At 43.8% G+C, this 23191-nt stretch overlaps 1 protein-coding gene across 2 annotated transcripts in view; it reads right to left on the reverse strand.

Moving 5' to 3' along the window:
- The window catches only part of kcnj9 (potassium inwardly rectifying channel subfamily J member 9), a 72722-nt gene extending 56222 nt beyond the window's left edge, over positions 1–16500 (reverse strand). Inside the window, 1 exon segment of one of the 2 annotated variants that reach the window (NM_001103084.1) lies at positions 15961–16144. The gene's annotated coding sequence lies outside the window, so the exon portion shown is untranslated. 2 annotated transcript variants of the gene reach the window in all.
- Between the last annotated feature and the right edge of the window lie 6691 nt (positions 16501–23191).

Genomic DNA, 23191 nt, shown 5'->3' on the forward strand with positions numbered 1-23191 from the left:
CCACTGTTGCCTACTGTCCCAATCTTACCCTACTATCGCCTTTATGCCCCAGTGTCTCCATCTTAACACTGCTAACACCATCTTGCCCTACTGAAAGTTGCTCTATTTAGTTTCTCTACTGTCACCATTTTGCCCTGGTGTCTCCATCTCACCCTACTGAGTTTCTGTTGCCTTATTGTCATCATCTTGCCCTATGTTCCTATTGCCTGACTGTTGCCATCTTAACATACGCTCCTAATTTTGTCTTGGTTTCCCTATTGTTCTGCTGCTTCTATCTTCCCCTACTGTCTTCCATATTGTCTTCCCCTTCTGTCTCCACCTTTGCCCTACTGTCTCCATCCTGCCCTTCTGTCTCCATCTTACCTTATATTTTTCTGTTGCGTTATTGTCACTATCTTGCCCTGTCCTTCTATTTTTGCCATCTTACCATACATACTCCATTTGTCCTCCTGCTTCCTTATTGGCTGCTACTCATGTTACCCTACTGTCTTTACATTCCCCTACTGTCTCCATCTTGTCCTACTGTCTTTACATTCCCCTACTGTCTCCATTTTGTCCTACTGTCTCCATCTTGTTCTTCTGTCTCCATCTTGCCCTACTGTCTCCATCTTGCTCTAATGTCTCCATCTTGCCTTATTGTCTTCATATTGCCTTACTCTCACCATCTTGCTCTAGTGTCTCCATCTCATCCTATTGTTTATCTATAGCCTTATTGTCATCATCATGCCTTGTCTTCCTATTGCCCAACTGTTGCCATCTTGCACTACATTCCCCATTTTGTCCATTTCCATATTGCCCTGCTGCTGCCATTTTGTTCTACTGAGTGTCTTCCCCTACTGTCTTTATCATACCATACTATCTCCATCTTGCAATGCAGTCTTCCTAATACCCTACTGGTACCATCTTGCCCTTATGACCCCATTTTGCCCTACTGTCTTCCTATAGACCTACTGTTACCATGTTGCCCTACTGTCTTCCTATTGCCCTACTGTTATTCTTTTCCTACGGTCACCATCTTGACCTGCTATACTGGGGTAAAGAAACAGTTCACTTTTACTATAGAAAAAGAAATATGTTATAAAGAACCCCAGTAACAGGACCGGTCCCCCCTCTGCTCTATGATCCCTGCTCTGAGGTTTGGCTGTGATTATTGAACACAAGGCAAAGTGCCTATTGGTTTGACTGAGTTAGTGTTGCCTTTGTGCTTGATCTTCCCATCCATCTCCTGGGCTTACGGCAGGAAGGATTTATAATGACAGCACAACATCGTTATTATAGTGCTAATTATCATTATATGCACTGCAGGGGCCCCGTCACATATACTGTATGGGGGGGGGGGGGAATATTGATTGGCAAGTTGGGATAACAAGGGACATGGGTGTTTATTCCTTTGGATTTGTAGGAGGAATTCTGACCTGTGCCCTTTGCTGGATGTACAATTGTCTGTCAGATCATAGAGACGGGGGTCATTATACAGGGGGGTCCCGGTGCTGCAATTGATCTGTTGCTGCTTCCTCTCTTTGGTTTCTTCTTCATCATTTTTTTTATGGGGTATCTTTTATTTCTAAATGACACTGTTACACAGTAAATAATTCCCTCTGCCATTTAACCTTTTATTCTTGAACCAACAAATGTATTTGTAGCTGTAATATTGGTGTGTAGGCGCCATCTCAGTGCCTTGTGCCTGAGTCTGAGCTTTCAGCCAGCGCTACACATTAGAACTGCTTTCAGCTAACCTATTGTTTCTCCTACTCCCATGTAACTGGAGGAGTCCCAAGCCGGACTTGGATTTCTTACTATTGAGTGCTATTCTGATACCTACTGGGAGCTGCTATCTTGCTCCCTTCCCATTGTTCTGCTGATCGGCTGTTGGGGGTGAGGGGGGGGATATCACTCCAACTTGCAGCGCAGCAGTAAAGTGTGCCTGAGTCTGAGCTTTCAGAAGGAGCCAGCACTACACATTAGAACTGCTTTCAGCTAACCTACTGTTTCTCCTACTCCCATGTAACTGGAGGAGTCCCTGTCTGTTCTAAGGTTCTGACTCTTGAAACAATGTAGCAGGTCAGTTCTCCTCCAGGTCTCTTAATCAGTTGCTTTCTGCTACATTGTTTCCGGAGTCGCAGCCATAAGCAACAGTTTTCCCAGGGAAAGGGAACCGACTTAAATATGGTAAAGAACATGTCGAGACGCTCATTTTTCTGCAGTCATCGGGCCGCATGTCAATCACTGTCACCGTATTAAAGGGGAAGGCGTCTGCAGCCGGGACAGATCAATCAGAAGTGACATATGGTAGGAGAATTCGCTGCATGGGGATTTGAGTCGGCAAAATACAATTTGTCAAATGAGAAACCTTTCCGAGCACATGATATTGACCCATTTACATTCAATACAAGTTATTCAAAGGAGCGGAGGGAGCTGCCAGTGCATCAATCATGCTCCAAAGCAGGCATCTCCTCTCCCAGGCACAGGCAAGGTGAATTCAGTTTAAAGGGGAACTAACACTACCACCAGTGTCAGGCAAAAGCCATCTAATAGATGTAGGTCGTTGCACACAAACAACACCCCCCCCTATTCATTTATATTCTGATGCGCCATATGGATTGAAATCAACTCCAGAACTGACATAAGGCACTTGCACTTTACATCTTTTGTTTGCAGAACGGTGACAGGGAAGATTCCAGAAGTAAAAACATTCGCAGCTTTTAAAGGAGAACTAAACCCTAAAAATGAAATGCTGTTCTGTTGTTTCAAATACTGAATTTACTGTAGCAGCCCTATAGCACTAATGATCTAGGCCTTCAAAGATGCCCCCAGCAGTTCCCCATCTCTTGTTAGGCCATAGTTTGTGTGTCTGTGGCACTGCACGTGCCCAGTACGCTTTGGGCTGCTGTTGAGAAGCAAAGCTTAGGGGGTGTGGGAAAGTTTTAATAAGAAAATAAGGTTCAATTTGTCATAGAAGTTAATGCTACAAGGCTGATTATTTAATTTTAATGCAGACTGCACTGATTTTTGTGATGCCGTGTAATGTGAACCTGTATTTATTACTAATTAGCCTTGTACATTTATATTCTATATATACAGTGCTATATATACAGTATATAGTAAGTGGGTCCCTAAGCTCAGGTTATACTGTGACAGTTATATTGTATATATACAGTATATAGTGAGTGGGTCCCTAAGCTCAGGTTATACTGTGACAGTTATAGTGTATATATACAGTATATAGTGAGTGGGCCCCTAAGCTCAGGTTATACTGTGACAGTTATAGTGTATATATACAGTATATAGTGAGTGGGCCCCTAAGCTCAGGTTATACTGTGACAGTTATAGTGTATATATACAGTATATAGTGAGTGGGCCCCTAAGCTCAGGTTATACTGTGACATTTATAGTGTATATATACAGTATATAGTGAGTGGGCCCCTAAGCTCAGGTTATACTGTGACATTTATAGTGTATATATACAGTATATAGTGAGTGGGTCCCTAAGCTCAGGTTATACTGTGACATTTATAGTGTATATATACAGTATATAGTGAGTGGGCCCCTAAGCTCAGGTTATACTGGACATTTATAGTGTATATATACAGTATATAGTGAGTGGGTCCCTAAGCTCAGGTTATACTGTGACATTTATAGTGTATATATACAGTATATAGTGAGTGGGCCCCTAAGCTCAGGTTATACTGTGACAGTTATAGTGTATATATACAGTATATAGTGAGTGGGTCCCTAAGCTCAGGTTATACTGTGACATTTATATTGTATATATACAGTATATAGTGAGTGGGCCCCTAAGCTCAGGTTATACTGTGACAGTTATAGTGTATATATACAGTATATAGTGAGTGGGCCCCTAAGCTCAGGTTATACTGTGACAGTTATAGTGTATATATACAGTATATAGTGAGTGGGTCCCTAAGCTCAGGTTATACTGTGACAGTTATAGTGTATATATACAGTATATAGTGAGTGGGTCCCTAAGCTCAGGTTATACTGTGACAGTTATAGTGTATATATACAGTATATAGTGAGTGGGCCCCTAAGCTCAGGTTATACTGTGACAGTTATAGTGTATATATACAGTATATAGTGAGTGGGTCCCTAAGCTCAGGTTATACTGTGACAGTTATAGTGTATATATACAGTATATAGTGAGTGGGTCCCTAAGCTCAGGTTATACTGTGACAGTTATAGTGTATATATACAGTATATAGTGAGTGGGCCTCTAAGCTCAGGTAAGTGCCAGCAGCACAGAGTATGGGCAGTGAATCAGCAGAAAAGAAGATGGGGGGCTACTGGGGCATCTTTGGGGGCACAGATCTTCCCTGCTAAAGGGCTGTGGGTGCCTTGGGCTGGTACAGAAATCCATAATATGGTAATAGAGGTCATTTAGTTAGATCCTTCTTCAAAGCTGACTGGGGTGTCTGGGGCCCACGGGGACTGCCGCTGGGTGCCCCCATTGCAACTTCCCACCACATAACACACTTCCTTCTTGTGGCCACAATGGGGGGAGATGCATTGGAGCTTGCAGTTAGTGAGGGAGCAGGCCTGGGTCTGCTGGGGCCACGGGGGCCCAACATTTTTTTCCCGGTGCCCTGCAGGCCCAGTCCGACCCTGTACTAGAGCTAGTATCTAGAGCACTTACTCTAGGGCACATCTGTCTTGGTTGTGGCACAAGGTGTAGAAAGCAGCCGTCTGCCATAGGGTTTTTTTGAGCTTTAGTTCCCCTTTAAGCCTGACCCTCACCACGCAGCCAGGTTTTAGTGACTGGGATAATAAAATGTCATTGATTTTCCAACAACTGTTTATCCTGACTCCTTAGCGCCCGGTGCCACTAGCCATCACCCTTAGCCAAAGAGCAGCGCATTGAAATGATGACACATTTGCTAATTGGCTCATTGACGTTCTTGAGACTCAGACTCTTTTATCAGGTATAAACGTTCCTGAATTATGTATCAGCTTTGGACTCCTGAGACTGCATGTGGTTAGTCAGGGTTTTGCCTGGAAAAACCTCAGAGTAATACGACAGTTGCAACCGGCCCTTGGCTGAATGGCTCCGAGGGGAACAATCTCGCCACGCAGGAGTACTTGTTCTTTAAAATCACAGAGAAGCGGATTCATTAAAGAACTACAGGCACAATGTGCAGATCATAGGGGCCAAGGCTATCTTTATTGGGGGCAAAGGGTTCAGGGCAGGGGTAGGGGTAGGGGCAGTGATTGGGAGGGGTGCATTCTTGGGTGAATTCTCAGGTTTATTGGCTTTCATAGAGTAGACCTAACTGACTTGGGACTGGTTTTGCTTGTTGAGCAGTAAAGGAGCAATAGGAGAGGGGCAAAGATGAGACCGAACTTGGTAACCACCAATAATGAAAGCATTAAAGAGTCTTTGTTGCCACAGGGCTTCCAAGACTGTGAGATTGCACAGGGGATCTGGGAGGGGGCTTCCTTCTCTGATTGCTTCCAAAGTAGCTAATGTACCAAGATAAACTACCATCCTGGACATTGTGCCAGGAATGACCCAAGTTAGTGCCAATCTGTGACACTGAGGTTCCATGGAGACTACTGGAATAGACTGATTTGCCCTTTGTGATTCTTTAGGAAAAGCTTTGCCTATGTACCTACTGGGGGTAGAGGTTGTTTCCCTCTGGAGGTACCTAAGAAAGTCAGGAAATGCATTAGGAGCTTTGTACAAACCCACTGTAAAATCATTACTTTGATACCTTCTGGGGTGTATTCCTTGGACTCCATTATCCCATTATCCCTTCTGATGGGTCCCAGGTTTGCCTTATATGTAGCAGGCCCATAGCCTTACAGATTAGCAGTACAATGGTTCCAAACTCAACAGCCGGGTGGCCCATTCATGTGACTAAAAACATGTCTTCATTAGTTCCTTATTGATTGGTGCATGTTCAGGTATTGATCTTGCAGCCTGGACTTCCTACCATACACAAGCAAACCCTGGCTTCCAAGTCCTCCTTTCTTGACTGCCTAACGACCTATGTAGGGACTGGGAACAATATGGCTTCTCCAATTAATATCTGGTCCAGCCTTATTCAAATTCGGCAGGATGAAAAATGTCATTGGCCAAGGACTACCTTGGGCCATGGATGTGGTCCAAACTGGGCATAGATCTTTCTGCCCAAAATGGTAAACTCTACGTAGCAGGAACCTACTTGTATCTCAACACTGTGTGTAGTCCCCTTATTCATATAATAATAATAAATCCACTGTCACTTATCCCACCCACAGAGTGGGCCAACAGAAGGTGACACTTGGCAGCAACCTATTGCCCTTATATGAGATTTAGCAGCCATTGAGTACATTTCTATACAGCAGACTATAGTGGGATCAAGTCCCTGCTCACTGGTTGGAATGTGCCTTCCTATTATATCTATAAAGCTGAATTCTAAATCTAAGCTCTTTGTGAATAAAGATACAAACAACAGATGCTTTGTCAAGAGAAATGTCACTATTAGTATCGCTATAAATGCTTTCTCCCCATCATCGTCTATTTATATGAGTTTCATGCTTGTAGAAAAGGTTTATGTAGAAATAACTATGGATCGTCAGTCAAGTAACCTTAGGCCTATGCTCTCCTCCTCCCATGCAGGACTGGGTCCAAGAGCCAATCAATAATGGAAGAATCATTTGTGTTTGTGGGTTAGCAGTTTCTAAACACTGTGTTTATTTTCAGCGCTTGCTGGTTTCCTTTATTACAAATTCCTTTTATTCCTTGTCAGTATCGATCTCACCCCGTAGCGCTCATAAATCTAACATCTAATAAGATTATCCTTCAGATTCCTAAATCCTCCCGTGGTGCCAACACTTACGCTTCTAACTCTTGGTTAAACTTCAACTAAAGGACTCCCTATGTGTATTTTTCATTAGGGAACATGGCCCGGGCATATTCAGGAATATAGTGATGTCACAATTCAGGGGAAGTTCCAAAGGACTCCTTATGTGTATTTATCATTAGGAATGATGGCCCTGGGTATGTTCGGGAATATAGTGATGTCACAATTCAGGGGAAGTTCCAAAGGACTCCTTATGTGTATTTATCATTAGGAATGATGGCCCTGGGTATGTTCAGGAATATAGTGATGTCACAATTCAGGGGAAGTTCCAAAGGACTCCCTATGTGTATTTATCATTAGGAATGATGGCCCTGGGTATGTTCAGGAATATAGTGATGTCACAATTCAGGGGAAGTTCCAATTGATCCCCCTGTAATACGTATTTATCATTAGGAAACATGGACCATATATATATTCAGGAATAAAGTGATGTCACAATTCAGGGGATGTTCCAAGGGACTCCCTGTGTAATATGTATTTATCATTAGGAAACATGGCCTTGGGCATATTCAGGAATATAGTGATGTCACAATTTAGGGGAAGTTCCAAAGGACTCCCTGTGTAATATGTATTTATCATTAGGAAACATGGACCATATATATATTCAGGAATATAGTGATGTCAGAATTCAGGGGAAGTTCCAATTGATCCCCCCTGTAATACGTATTTATCATTAGGAAACATGGACCATATATATATTCAGGAATATAGTGATGTCACAATTTAGGGGAAGTTCCAAAGGACTCCCTGTGTAATATGTATTTATCATTAGGAATGATGGCCCTGAGTATGTTCAGGAATATAGTGATGTCACAATTCAGAGGAAGTTCCAAGGACTCTCTATGTGTATTTATCATTAGGAAACATGGCCTGGGCATATTCAGGAATATAGTGATGTCACAATTCAGGGGAAGTTCCAAGGACTCTCTATGTGTATTTATCATTAGGAAACATGGCCTTGGGCTTATTCAGGAATATAGTGATGTCACAATTCCGGGGAAGTTCCAAGGACTCCCTATGTGTATTTATCATTAGGAATGATGGCCTCATTATTACATCACTGGGCATATTAAGGAATATAATGATGTCACAATTCAGAGGAAGTTCAATGCTGCATGTTGCAGGTTATGAGTCAGATACTATCAGAGATAGGATAGTTTAATCTGTGTGCCTCACTCATCTTTCTAGTCTTGTGTGTTTGTCTCTGTACTAACGTTCCTATACGCCTGGCATCCCTCAGAATCCTCTGGGTCTCATCCTTGATGTCAGGCTGAGCTTTCCTTCCTTTGTCAGAGACCTCGTTGCTAGAGGCACATTTGAAATATACAATTATGATTCATGGAATTCAAATCAAATTATGAGTCAGTAAGAATGAATTTACATTGGGATTTCCAGTCATTTGCATGTGCTTGGCGCTGAAACTCATCTCACTTTCATTTAGAATAGATAGGTTCTTCAATTCACAGCTAATTTACCCACCTGCAGCTGATGCCTCATTACTTTCCTGTATTATATAAGAAAGATTCCTTGTGGTACTGTGTAATGGGATTATACTGGGAAGGGACTGGGGCTGTGGGATAGCAGGTATAGTAGGGAGAGATGGTGCCTATAGTAGCAGTGGGATAATAGCCTCTGGGAAGGGACTGGGGCTGTGGGATAGCAGGTATAGTAGGGAGAGATGGTGCCTATAGTAGCAGTGGGGGGATAATAGCCTCTGGGAAGGGACTGGGGCTGTGGGATAGCAGGTATAGTAGGGAGAGATGGTGCCTATAGTAGCAGTGGGGGGATAATAGCCTCTGGGAAGGGACTGGGGCTGTGGGATAGCAGGTATAGTAGGGAGAGATGGTGCCTATAGTAGCAGTGGGGGGATAATAGCCTCTGGGAAGGGACTGGGGCTGTGGGATAGCAGGTATAGTAGGGAGAGATGGTGCCTATAGTAGCAGTGGGGGGATAATAGCCTCTGGGAAGGGACTGGGGCTGTCAGTGCAACTACAGTTCTTAATAAAGGCCATAGGTTTGGCAGTGGTATTTTATATATCATTTATGGGTCCCCAGAATGTCTGCTTTACTCTGGGGCCAATATTTTCTTTGGCCAAGATTCTTTTTTACACCACAATGATCTTTTGACCCAAGTCACTGCCAGGAAGGTCCAATATCCCTCCAGATTGAGCTGGTTCCGCACCTACAATGGGAATGAGCTGCTACAGTGTGAATAAGATTCTTCCCTTGCCGGTGAGAGTCGGATAAAGCAGTGATTCATCCCTTTCTGTAAGATGATTTCCTCACTGAGCGCAGAACGGTAGCACAACAAACCCATAACCAAGTCCAATATTACTGAATGGTTCCCCAGCAAATACACCCGCGTGTATCCCTGAGATAAGGGAGAGGCATCGCTCCTTCTGTTGGCTGCCGGCCGCATTCATTCCCTCTGCTATCTGTGCTCTGCATGGTCTCAGCTCTTTATTTCCATTTTTTCCCCATTTACTCGCTTTGTGTTGCCCTGTGAGGTTATTGGGGCAATTGATACCCTAGGATATATTTTTTTCTATTTCCCTTTGTAGATTTCTAATGGTAATAATAAAAGGCGTATTTGCCTGCAGCTTGCTTTCACATAGTTAACACTGCCTCAGCTCATAGCTTAAGCCTTTCTCTTGGTTCCAGGCTGCCTGCCCTATCTCCTCCTGTTGTGTTGGAATCAGGGCGATAGCACATAGATAAGTTCTGGGAATTACCACTCCTTTGCCTTTATTTGTAATTTGCGGCAAATTAGAGAGACTTCAAATGGGGTTTTTTGCCTTCCTCTGGATCAACTAGTAGTTAGGCAGGTTATATATAGGCGTAAAAAGTTAAACTTGATGGACGTGTGACTTTTTTCAACCTAACTGTGATTGGTTGCTATGGGTTACTGCTCCTTAGCAACCATATTGCCTTTTCTTAGATTACCCCCTATGTACTTATCCCAGCCAGCCTTATAATTAATAGCAAATTACAGCACTCTGAACAGTGTAACCCCCAGCCAGACACAACAAGGATAAAGTGCCATGAACTGTTTTACCTGCAGCCAGCGCAGCGAGACAGACACTGGGCAAACAGTTCAGCATTTGCACGACACGGAATCTTGAACCTGGTAATTATGATGATGCATGGGGCAATACTCAGTCGGATGTGAGCGCCAGTGATTAAACAGCAGTAAAACAGTTGTTCAAGGCAACACATCATCTGATAGCTCTGCTGGCTGCCAGTAAAGATTTACCTAGACTTCCATTTTATGATTAGTACCTGTCTGCAACCCCAGCCTTTCCCTTCAGCTCTCGTAAAACAAGTCATTTATATGCAGAGCGGCCTTTAATGCAGGCTATATGGGAATTAGAAATGCTGCAGGCTGCACAGATATCTATGTAGCCATGAAGCCCATGAATTGATTATGGATCAATGTAGTTAGTATTAAAAGCATTTGCAGCGGGTAACACCCAGTTCATAGGTAGTAGGTACTACTACTGGCTCTCTATAATGGACCAGGATCAGGGCCCAATGGGGTTCTCCTTGCATACAGCACCCATGTTGGGAGACAACCCAGCACTGCAAGGGGCCAATGCAATAAAGTCCCTAGTACCTTTCCTGTCAGGGTCGGACTGGGGGGGTAAAGGGCCTACCGAGGCTACTGCCCCCCCAATATACCTCCACCGACGAATCCCCTGCAGGGGCGCACACCTAACCCTCCCCCCCCCCCCAGGGGCCCCTGCCCAGCATCCTCCCCTTAATGCGACTATGTGAAATGCATCAGGGGTGGACATCGCTGGCCAGGAGAAGCAGCAACAGGGTCGGGTTTGGGCTGCTGGGGCCCACTAGGGCCGGGGCCCACTGGGTATTTTCCCGGTTTCCCGGCGGCCCAGTATGGCCCTGTTTCCTGTTAATACCTGGGATTTCCAGTTAAAGGGAAACTATACCCCAGAATGAACCAACAGACAGTTTATATTATCTAAGTGACCTATTAAAGAATCTCAAACTGGAATATATATATCAGTAAATATTGCCCTTTTACATCCTTTCCCTTGAGCCGCCATTTAGTGATGGGCTGTGTGCTCCCTCAGAGATCAGCTGACAGGAAATAATGCAGCTCTAACTGTAACAGGAAGTAGTGTGGGAGCAAAAGGCAGAACTCTGCCCATTCATTGGCTGATGGGGCAGTTTATGGCTTATTCTGTTATAATTCATTCAGGAAATAATTCATTTTGTGCATGAAATATATATATCCTTCTAACCTTGGATTACAATGTGTGCCAATAATTGCACCGGCTGCTATGCCAACTATGGACGTCACTTGCAGTAATGGGTTGAGTGCAGTTTATTTCCCCCCCTGCAGGGCCCCCAAAAACCATAGAGCTTTGCGGAAAGGATGTGTAAATGGAAGGAAAGGTTCCCTGACAGACTGACAGTTTGAGCGGCGGCACAGAGAGCCCGGGCACACCATGCCAGCCTCGGGATATTGTTCACTCCTCTTCCCTTGGGAGGGTGCCAGGAGCGGCTTCTTGATACAGATGGGAAGGAAGGGGGAGCCCAGCTAAGTGCCACCTGTGACACCCCTTGTGACTGCACCACAAATAGCTCCACACAATTCTTCCGCTAACCTATGGCATGCTGGGAAAAATATGTCTGCACAGCGTTGGTACACAAGCTGGTTAAAGGGCAAATAACCTTCGAAGCTCTTTGTATTTATAATTTAATTAAAGGCACAGTTATAACACATTTTCAAAGTGACAAAATGACACCTTTTTATTTTAATCTGTACAACACTTCCTAACCTATTTCATGCGAGCTGCCATTTTAAATGTTAAGGACTTCCCACAGCTTTGCCACAACCTTGCTGCTTGATTTCCCATCTTCAAACTGCTGCAGTTTTATAAATATATATATATATATATATACAGCCCCATCATAATGATCATCTTATTTTCAACTGTGTGCCACCCACTTTAGCCTGTAGCCTTTGTGATGCTCACAACACAAACCTCAACAACCAGTTGCTGAATTGACCACACCCACATTAGAATTAGCTCCTCCTTTTTCAGTAAGGCCACCCTCTTCCCCTCAAGAAGGCTTTTGTTATGTTTTGCTATGTCTTTACTCAATGGCCACATCTGCAGGATTGCTATTCCATGTATAGGTATGGGATCCGTTATCCAGAATCCTATTATTCAGAAAGCTCCAATTACAGGAAGGCCATCTTTCACAGACACAATTTTAATTAAACAATTCAGATTTTTCAAATAATTTCTTTTTTCTTAGTAATAATAAAACAGTACCTGTACTTGATCCCAACTAAGATATAATTACCCCTTATTGGGGCAGAACAGTCCTATTGGGTTTATTTCATGGTTAAATGATTCCCTTTTCTCTGTAATAATAAAACAGTACCTGTACTTGATCCCAACTAAGATATAATTACCCCTTATTGGGGCAGAACAGCCCTATTGGGTTTATTTAATGGTTAAATGATTCCCTTTTCTCTGTAATAATAAAACAGTACCTGTACTTGATCCCAACTAAGATATAATTACCCCTTATTGGGGGCAGAACAGCCCTATTGGGTTTATTTCATGGTTAAATGATTCCCTTTTCTCTGTAATAATAAAACAGTACCAGTACTTGATCCCAACTAAGATATAATTACCCCTTATTGGGGCAGAACAGCCCTATTGGGTTTATTTAATGGTTAAATGATTCCCTTTCTCTGTAATAATAAAACAGTACCTGTACTTGATCCCAACTAAGATATAATTACCCCTTATTGGGGGCAGAACAGCCCTATTGGGGTTATTTCATGGTTAAATGATTCCCTTTTCTCTGTAATAATAAAACAGTACCTGTACTTGATCCCAACTAAGATATAATTACCCCTTATTGGGGGCAGAACAGCCCTATTGGGTTTATTTCATGGTTAAATGATTCCCTTTTCTCTGTAATAATAAAACAGTACCTGTACTTGATCCCAACTAAGATATAATTACCCCTTATTGGGGGCAGAACAGCCCTATTGGGTTTATTTCATGGTTAAATGATTCCCTTTTCTCTGTAATAATAAAACAGTACCTGTACTTGATCCCAACTAAGATATAATTACCCCTTATTGGGGCAGAACAGCCCTATTGGGTTTATTTCATGGTTAAATGATTCCCTTTTCTCTGTAATAATAAAACAGTACCTGTACTTGATCCCAACTAAGATATAATTACCCCTTATGGGGGGCAGAACAAATGTTTAAATTATTTTTTAGTAGACAAGGTATCGGGATGGTAATTATGGTCCAGCATTTAACCATCAGGTAGGGGACCTGTTATTCAGAATGCTCAGGACCTGGGGTTTTCCAGATAAGGGATCTTTCCGTAATTTGGATCTTTACACTTTAAATCTACAAAAAAATCATTTAAACATGAAATTAACCCAATAAGGGGTAATTATATCTTAGTTGGGATCAAGTACAGGTACTGTTTTATTATTACAAAGAAAATGGAAATTAATAAAAAAAGTTTTAATTATTTAATTAAAATGGAGTCTATGTGATATAGCCTAATTCCAGAAAACGGGTTTCTGGATAATGGATCCCATACCTGTGTATATTTATATAAATATATGGAGCGCAAATATGAATAGAGACTCGGGGATCAGGGAATCACAATGAAGCGCAGCGAGAGTCGTGCCATTGACTTTATAACGAGGGCGCAGTCCGTGTTGCGTTGGGCTCCGCTCTCGGAATTGCTCGTTAGTAAATGTCCCTTCTCCCGGTACCAAAGCTAACATTAGTCAGTCACAGATGGAACCAAATGACGAATCACCGCCGAGCCAGCTCCCGAGCGCCACAGGAACTGCAATAAAGCCTCATACATCATAATTACACTTCTCTGTCATCGGCACGAGGCCAGGCAATCATCAGAGCTTGGACAAACATTCATCATCAGCCTCTTAACAATGAAACACAATAATAATAATAATAATAATAACAATACATGCAGGATATAGTCGCCATGTCTTAAAAGTTCCCTCGTCTGAATTGAGCCAAGGGCAATGGGAATCTATTGCAGGGAGTGATGCCTTCTGGCACAAATACAATAATTCAGGTTCTAAGAGAAGGGCAACTGTGCTACTGGGCAACTGTGCTACTGGGCAACTGTGCTACTGGGCAACTGGGCTACTGGGCAACTGGGCTACTGGACAACTGTGCTACTGGGCAACTGGGCTACTGGACAACTGTGCTACTGGGCAACTGGGCTACTGTGCTACTGGGCAACTGGGCTACTGGACAACTGTGCTACTGGGCAACTGGGCTACTGTGCTACTGGGCAACCGGGCTACTGGGCAACTGTGCTACTGGGCAACTGTGCTACTGGGCTACTGTGCTACTGGGCTACTGTGCTATTGGGCAACTGGACAACTGTGCTACTGTGCTACTGGGCTACTGGGCAACTGGGCAACTGTGCTACTGGGCAACTGGGCTACTGTGCTACTGGGCAACTGTGCTACTGGGCTACTGTGCTACTGGGCAACTGTGCTACTGGGCTACTGGGCAACTGTGCTACTGGGCTACTGTGCTACTGTGCTACTGGGCAACTGGGCTACTGTGCTACTGGGCAACTGGGCAACTGTGCTACTGGACAACTGTGCTACTGGGCTATTGTGCTACTGGGCAACTGTGCTACTGGGCTACTGTGCTACTGTGCTACTGTGCTACTGGGCAACTGGGCTACTGTGCTACTGGGCTACTGTGCTACTGTGCTACTGTGCTACTGGGCAACTGGGCTACTGTGCTACTGGGCTACTGTGCTACTGTGCTACTGGGCAACTGTGCTACTGGGCAACTGGGCTACTGTGCTACTGTGCTACTGTGCTACTGGGCAACTGGGCTACTGTGCTACTGTGCTACTGTGCTACTGGGCAACTGGGCTACTGTGCTACTGGGCTACTGTGCTACTGTGCTACTGTGCTACTGGGCAACTGGGCTACTGTGCTACTGTGCTACTGTGCTACTGTGCTACTGGGCAACTGGGCTACTGTGCTACTGGGCTACTGTGCTACTGTGCTACTGGGCAACTGTGCTACTGGGCAACTGGGCTACTGGGTAACTGGTCTACTGGGCAACTGTGCTACTGGGCTACTGTGCTACTGGACAACTGTGCTACTGGGCAACTGGGCAACTGGGCTACTGGGCGCAACAAGAAAAAAAACACATATCAAGATCATTGGCCAAATGCTGCCTGGAAATGCGGCTATGAAGTCACTGATACTTCTGGCAGGTCACTTATGATGTTGTACATGCCAAGTATCTAAACAACAGTCACAATGAATTTAGCAGAAAAGGAAAAAAACTATTCTTAAATGGGGGGTATGAACCCCAAAATAACATTTTGCCTGATGAAACAAGCAACTTTTTCCCAGTACACATTTTCAACGGTTTTAAAGTTATGTATAAATGTTATTAAGAACAGTAACTTATTGTACAGCGCTGCAGAATATGTTGGTGCTTTATAAATAAATGTTTATAATAAAATAATAATATCTATCTGTCCCTGCTGATTCTGACTCTTGAAAGAATGTAATGGAAGTCAGGCTCGTCTGTGTGCTTACAGGTCTGGTAATCAGCTGGCTTCTGCCTCATCGTCCTAAAGTCAGTCAAGCCATAACCAACATGGCAGAGAGTAGGAGGGGAAAGCACTTTCAATGGCAATTATATTTACAAACTAAAACTTATAATGAATGTATATTGCACTTAGTTATCTGTCATTTCTCTGCTAATTTGGGGTTATATTCCCTTTAAATCCAGCACCTTTCCACTAGTTCAGTTCCCAGCACAAGCGCTCCGGAAAGAACACCAAGAGAATGAAGTTCTCGCCACACGTGAATCATATCTATCAATGGGATTAACCCCTTAGAAACCTGCCATCACATCCCCTACCACAACTAAGAGATGTTCCCTATTAAATAGAGACATATCATAGAAATAAGAAACTGTTCCAGCCCACCCAGCATGTGTGCCCAGCTGGAATGTAGGTAGTAGGTGCAGGTTGAAGGATTAAGCAAGTTGGCAGCCCCGGCTGACATGCCCACTTACCTTTAGATGCTACATGCAGGGATGGTTGTGGGGCCACAGCAGGGTTTGCATGGTCAGAGCTGGCACAGAGCAGGGAGGGAGGCTGGCAGAGGTAGTCCAAGTGTAAGAAGCCCAAAGTGATGCTTGGCCAGGAGGGATGCTGCTACCCAGAGCCAGGGAGGAGGCAGAGGAAGGGACTGGGAGCTGCGAGAGCTGCAGATCAATGCTTCTTACTGGGCAGGAGAGGAAGGAATGGGAGGGAAATGCACAGTTGGGTTTTAAGGATGCAAGAGGGGGGGCTGAGAGGGGAGATCCCATCGGGGAGCAGAGAGGAGCCGGAGTGGCACTGGGGATCGCAGGCAGCAGAGAAGGAGAGCAGGTCAGGAGAGGGAGGGATGGAGGCAAATACAGACTTATGCTGGGAAATGGGAGGGCACAGGGAATTCTAAATGAAGGATTTGGGATCAGACAACGGAAAGGCAGGAATATTTCCTTCTGTAAGAGAAAGAAGAGAGAGCTGGAGGGGGGAAGCAGCGAGGAGCAGCAGGGAGAGCGGAGGGGCAGCAGCATCTGAGATATGAATGGGAAGCGCCTGTATCACCTGGGGGGGGCAGCCTGTGAATGGGAACATGTGGTATACAGTCAGGAGAACTGGGATGTGGGAGTGGGGGTTATATAGAAGAACAATGTGTGTATGGGAGTGGGGGTTATATAGAAGTACAATATGTGTATGAGAGTGGGGATTATATAGAAGTACAATGTGTGTATGGGACTGGGGGTTATATAGAAGTACAATGTGTGTATGGGAGTGGGGGTTATATAGAAGTACAGTATGTATGGGAGTGGGGGTTATATAGAAGTACAATGTGTGTATGGGAGTGGGGGTTATATATAAGTACAATGTGTGTATGGGAGTGGGGGTTATATAGAAGTACAGTATGTATGGGAGTGGGGGTTATATAGAATTACTATTACTAGATGTGGGGGGGGGGGGGGAGAATTATATAGAGGGTTATATATATTCTCATTGTATATAAATCATTGTTTCATCCAGTCCAACTGCTCACATCTCTTCTCTTGGTTCATCTTGATCCTATCTTCTTATTAATACATCATTTTCCATTTATATCAGTTTCAATTCCTTCCTTCCTTTCTGTTGCCTTCCTTTCCTTCCTTCTGTTATTTCTTGTTACATGCGTCATAGAATTGTTAGCTATTTTTAACCCCAACCTAATACTTCTTTTCTTTACTTCCCTTTACTTTCCCATCCCTCCTTCCACCTGAATTTCCTACTTCCTTTTCTCTATCTTCTTTCTTTCTTTCTTTCTTTCTTTCCTTTCTTGTCCCTTCTTTCAATACTGTGCATCTCTCCATCTTTCTTCTTTCTATTATTCCTTGTTTTCTACATGTTCCTTTCATTCTTATTTCTTTCTTTTGGATTCCTCTCCCTTTTGTCCCCTTCCTGCTTCCATACATTCCTTCCCCATGTTTATTTCTTGTTCTTCTACTCCCTCTCTCTTCTTCCATAACTAACTTTCCATTACACTGCTGACTTCAAATTTGTAACCCGCTGAGTGTAATTATTCCTTTCGCACTACATTCCCATTGTTCCCTTAGTTCCACTATCAGCAGTCCCTAAACTTTCCTTCTTCTGGACCTTCCATCCACCCTGTCATTTTGCTTTTTCTCTTTATTGCTCTGTATAAGTCATAAAACCTCCCATTTACATAGTAACATAGTAAGTAATGTTGGCAAAAAAGACAAACATCCAGCAAGTTCAACCTTAAAGGGGAAGGAAAGGCTAAGTCATTGCCTTTTGCTCCCACACTACTTCCTGTTACAGTCAGAGCTGCATCACTTCCTGTCAGCTGATCTCTGAGGGAGCACACAGCCCATCACTAAATGGCGGCTCAAGGGAAAGGATGTAAAAGGGCAATATTTACTGATAGATATATTCCAGTTTGGGGAGATTCTTTAATAGGCCACTTAATATAATATAAACTGTCTGTTGGTTACGTATTCATTCTAGGGGTGTAGTTTCCCTTTAGTCACTTGTTTCATGGGCCCTCCTTCACCATCTTCCCTCCGCACACTCCTGTGAAGCCTGTATATTACTCCTCCATCACGGTGTTACTGTAATCGCCTCTTACTCAGGCAGGACTTTGTTCTGTCACAGCGGAGATTTAATGGCGCTTTCCGTAGGCTGCACTTATTTTGGCTCCGTCGGCGGAGCAATCATCAGGGGTAATTAAAATGAAAAGCCTGCGCGTATCAGCGGCCCCAGCACAGTCACTTACACAAGTCACAAACCGATCCCTCTCCCCGGCGCCGGCACAATGGCCTGTTCCTCTGTAATCTCCCGGCTGCTGGGCCCCAAACAAAGGGGCCACGTGGTCTCACCATGATCTGTCCTTGTAGGAATCTACTTTCTCCGGTTGCTAAGTGCCGTATTGATCTGCAGGCAGTGAGACACAATAAAGGGAAAGAACAAAGTTAAAAATAAAAACCCTTGTTAATCATGAATTCCACCTCAAATCAACTATATATATATAGAAAAGAAAAATGTTCCTTTTTATCTGAGTGCTCAATCTTTTTAGCTGATTGGCTGCGCTGTTTTGTATCATTGATAAATGGGGGTGTGGTTATGCAGAAGCGTATTCAGATCCGGCGTTGCCCCAGGCAGGTGTGAAATTACGTCACTGGCAGTGGCATCACTTCTGCTCGCTTATCACTGAGCTGCCATATTTGATAGGAAAATATCCAGCAGCAGGGGAAGGCACTTATTTTATTGACAAAAGTTTTATTTACCATATAGGCATCCGAAGGCCGTCCCCCTAAATTTGCCTCCCTAGGCCTTGAGTGGTAAATAAGGCCCTGCTGTTATTGTGAGAACGTGTAGTGGGGTAAATGATTGGGATGCCGTTGGGACATGATCATTTATGGGTCTGTAAGGGGTTCCTGTGTGCACGTGTCCACTGGGGATCCAATGGTGCCCAGGTGTTGGATGGGTGCAACCCTGCTTCACTGGGCAAGCCAATGGCGTAACAGAGCGCACAGCACATCTTTCGGAAGGGGGCCAGACCTGGGGGGGGGGGGGCAGTTCCGTTTTCCAACCAGGGCCCATGTTCCAGTAGTTTTGCCACTAGGAGGCTGCAGGGTTGGACTGGGGGTGCAAGGCCCACCGGGGCTCTCACCCCTGCAAGTGCCCCCGCCACACAGGGGCCCCCCTAACCCCCCGCAGGGTCCCCCACCTGATGTCCTCCCTTGAGTGCTTGTAAGTTTAAAGTGTCAGGGGAAGAATGGTTGGACAGGGGGAGCGCCAGCAAGGGTCGGGTCTGGGCCCAGTCCAACCTTGGCTGGCTGGGCAGTGACAAGTTGTAGTGAGTGGGGACTATTGGTGCCAGTACCTCTTGGCCCTGTGCTTTATTGGCAGCTTTGTAGGCACCCCCCTCCCATCCCATAAATTCATAAAATGGCCTTATGGTATTGCTGAGTTTGGGGCAGATATCCTTTATTATAATTCCCTTTATTAATGAAATAGCCATTCTTTCCACTTCCCCCTTACTTCTAAAGAGCTTAATAATCCTATTGTTTAGATTAGTTATTGTTAGGTTGAAAAATGGATATTAATGTAAACTTAAATATGCAACATCTGAATGCCTTCTTGGTAACCAGACTCAGTGTCCCTAGCAACCGCAAAAGCTGACAGATTGTTGAGTTGAGCTTTTTCTTGCGGTTTTTCTACGGCTTTGTATTCTCTTCAGGCTCTTTGTTATTCACCCTTCAGTCTGTCATTCAGTGATAAAGGGAACGTGGCGCAGCAAATACATCCATTAAATGGCAGTATGCAAAGCACTCAGGCTTGTGCCGCGCTGAAGCATTCAGTCGCTGCTATAATAACAACACTATGTGCATTAACTCAGATCCGCCTAAATATCATTCTGGATTTTCTCTTGAGTTATAAAATGAAGCCTCTGTGCTACTGACCTTTCCGTGTTTTCTCCTTGATCCGCGGAAACATCACTCCGCATTATGGGGATAGTGACACGTTTCCATCAATGAAAAAACTTGTGTCGGGTTCAGTTGGTTCAATTCAGGGGGCTGTTGTTTGATCCCATTCTTACCCTCGCTACAGTATAGGGATAGGCTCTGGCAATTCATTTTCCCTTACTAGGGCTGCAGGATAACATGATGACCTGTTAGGGTGGAGTATAAATGTACCGGTATCAATAGAATAGTACCAGCATCAAGGATGTACAAGCAGGGGTTCTGGAGGGGCCCATCACAATGCAAGGCCTAAGCTACCATGAAAGGGTGAGAGTTTGGGCAGATCAGAGGAAGGTTTGTATGGACTGGGCTAAAGTTGTGCAGACCAGGACAGGGGCCACATGGCTACCAGTATCACAGGCATATTCCAGACACTCTCTCTTTGTATTCCCCTTGGTAGAGGATTTTTTAAATCTTATTCTGCATAACATACCACTCCCTAAATCTTGATCCCTGGCAATCTGGGCGGCTAAGTGGCAGATGAGTTTTAATGTGGATAAATGTAAGGTCATGCACCTGGGATGTAAAAATATGCAAGCCCCGTATACCCTTAATGGGACTGCACTAGGCAAATCCATAATAGAGAAGGACCTTGGAGTCCTTGTAGATAATAAACTTGGCTGTAGCAAGCAATGCCAGGCAGCAGCTGCAAGGGCAAACAGGGTTTTGAGCTGTATTAAATGGGGTATAGATTCACGGGAGGAGGGGGTTATTCTTCCCCTTTACAGAGCGCTGGTAAGGCCCCATCTAGAATATGCTGTTCAGTTTTGGTCTCCAGTGCTCAAACGGGACATTATTGAGTTAGAGAGGATCCAGAGAAGGGCAACTAAGCTGGTAAAGGGTATGGAAAGTCTCAGTTATGGGGAAAGGCTGGCCCAGTTGGGTCTGTTTACACTGGAGAAGGGGGGGAATGAGGTCCTAGGCACAGAATCTCAGCCAGAGCCCCTAGCCCTCCATTGCGCATACACAAAAGGACCTGCTCAGGTACTGACTAATCCCTCCCATACTCTGCAGCCGGATTTAGCCAACAAGTATGTGCTGCAAATCTTAAATTACCATATAGGCACCAGAGGGTCATCTCCTTAAAGGGATTCTGTCACGATTTTTATGGTATACTTTTTATACCAGCGCTACACATTAGAACTGCTTTCAGCTAACCTATTGTTTCTCCTACTCCCATGTAACTGGAGGAGTCCCAAGCCGGACTTGGATTTCTTACTATTGAGTGCTATTCTGATACCTACTGGGAGCTGCTATCTTGCTCCCTTCCCATTGTTCTGCTGATCGGCTGCTGGGGGTGAGGGGGGGGGGATATCACTCCAACTTGCAGCGCAGCAGTAAAGTGTGAGTGAAGTTTATCAGAGCACAGGTCACATGGCTGTGGCACCCTGGGAAAAGAAGAATATGGCTAGCCCCATGGGAAATTTCAAAATTAAACATTAAAAAAATCTGTTTGTGTTTGTGAAAAACAGATTACAATGCAGGATTCTGCTGGAGAAGCTCTTTTAACTGATGGGTTTTGAAAAAAACATGTTTTCCCATGACAGTGTTGCTTTAAAGCTGCTGCCTAGATACAAGCCCTCGAGTACCTCTATGGAAAATCAGCCCTGGGCCTGTTACTGAAACATATATGAAGGGACTGGCCATCTTTGGTACAGTATGTGGCCTCATTAGCTGCTCTACACATATTGAGTTATAAAACATGTGTCTTTCCTTGAAAGGATCAGAAGATAAAAAGACATTGCCTACTGTGTATGTATGCTGAACAACATTCCCCCAAAAGCCAATCTCATTATTAAGACATGGGTGGGATAGGGTTGGGGTCCTTGGTCCCAGGCACTGACTACATTGAGTTTGAATGTTCTCCATGTATTTGTCTGGGAAATATTGGTATGTACATTGTTTCATCATGGCAATGAGCCTTGCGTTTGGCTGGGAAATTGTAATATTCACTTGTCCAGGGACTAAAAACCAGTTTATCTCATTTAGTGGCCAAACTTCCTGAAATCCCTGGGGAGTGAGCGTAGAGTAGAGCAGGCTAAAGGAAAAAGTATATACAGGTATGGGATCTGTTATCCAGAATGCTTGGGATTTTCTGGATAAAGAGTCTTTGCATACATTGGATCACATTACCTTTAGTCTATTTAAACATAAACCCAATAGGATTGTTTTGCCTCCAAAAAAGATATTTTTCTTTCTCAATTGGAATCAAGTACAGGTAAACCCAATAGGGCTGTTCTGCCCCCAATAAGGGGTAATTATATCTTAGTTGGGATCAAGTACAGGTACTGTTTTATTATTACAGAGAAAAGGGAATCATTTAACCATGAAATAAACCCAATAGGGCTGTTCTGCACCCAATAAGGGGTAATTATATCTTAGTTGGGATCAAGTACAGGTACTGTTTTATTATTACAGAGAAAAGGGAATCATTTAACCATTAAATAAACCCAATAGGGCTGTTCTGCCCCAATAAGGGGTAATTATATCTTAGTTGGGATCAAGTACAGGTACTGTTTTATTATTACAGAGAACAGGGAATCATTTAACCATGAAATAAACCCAATAGGGCTGTTCTGCCCCAATAAGGGGTAATTATATCTTAGTTGGGATCAAGTACAGGTACTGTTTTATTATTACAGAGAAAAGGGAATCATTTAACCATGAAATAAACCCAATAGGGCTGTTCTGCCCCAATAAGGGGTAATTATATCTTAGTTGGGATCAAGTACAGGTACTGTTTTATTATTACAGAGAAAAGGGAATCATTTAACCATGAAATAAACCCAATAGGGCTGTTCTGCCCCCAATAAGGGGTAATTATATCTTAGTTGGGATCAAGTACAGGTACTGTTTTATTATTACAGAGAAAAGGGAATCATTTAACCATTAAATAAACCCAATAGGGCTGTTCTGCCCCAATAAGGGGTAATTATATCTTAGTTGGGATCAAGTACAGGTACTGTTTTATTATTACAGAGAACAGGGAATCATTTAACCATGAAATAAACCCAATAGGGCTGTTCTGCCCCCAATAAGGTGTAATTATATCTTAGTTGGGATCAAGTACAGGTACTGTTTTATTATTACAGAGAAAAGGGAATCATTTAACCATGAAATAAACCCAATAGGGCTGTTCTGCCCCCAATAAGGGGTAATTATATCTTAGTTGGGATCAAGTACAGGTACTGTTTTATTATTACAG

Source organism: Xenopus tropicalis, chromosome 7 (genome assembly GCF_000004195.4).
Source record: "Xenopus tropicalis strain Nigerian chromosome 7, UCB_Xtro_10.0, whole genome shotgun sequence".
NCBI lineage: Eukaryota > Metazoa > Chordata > Amphibia > Anura > Pipidae > Xenopus > Xenopus tropicalis.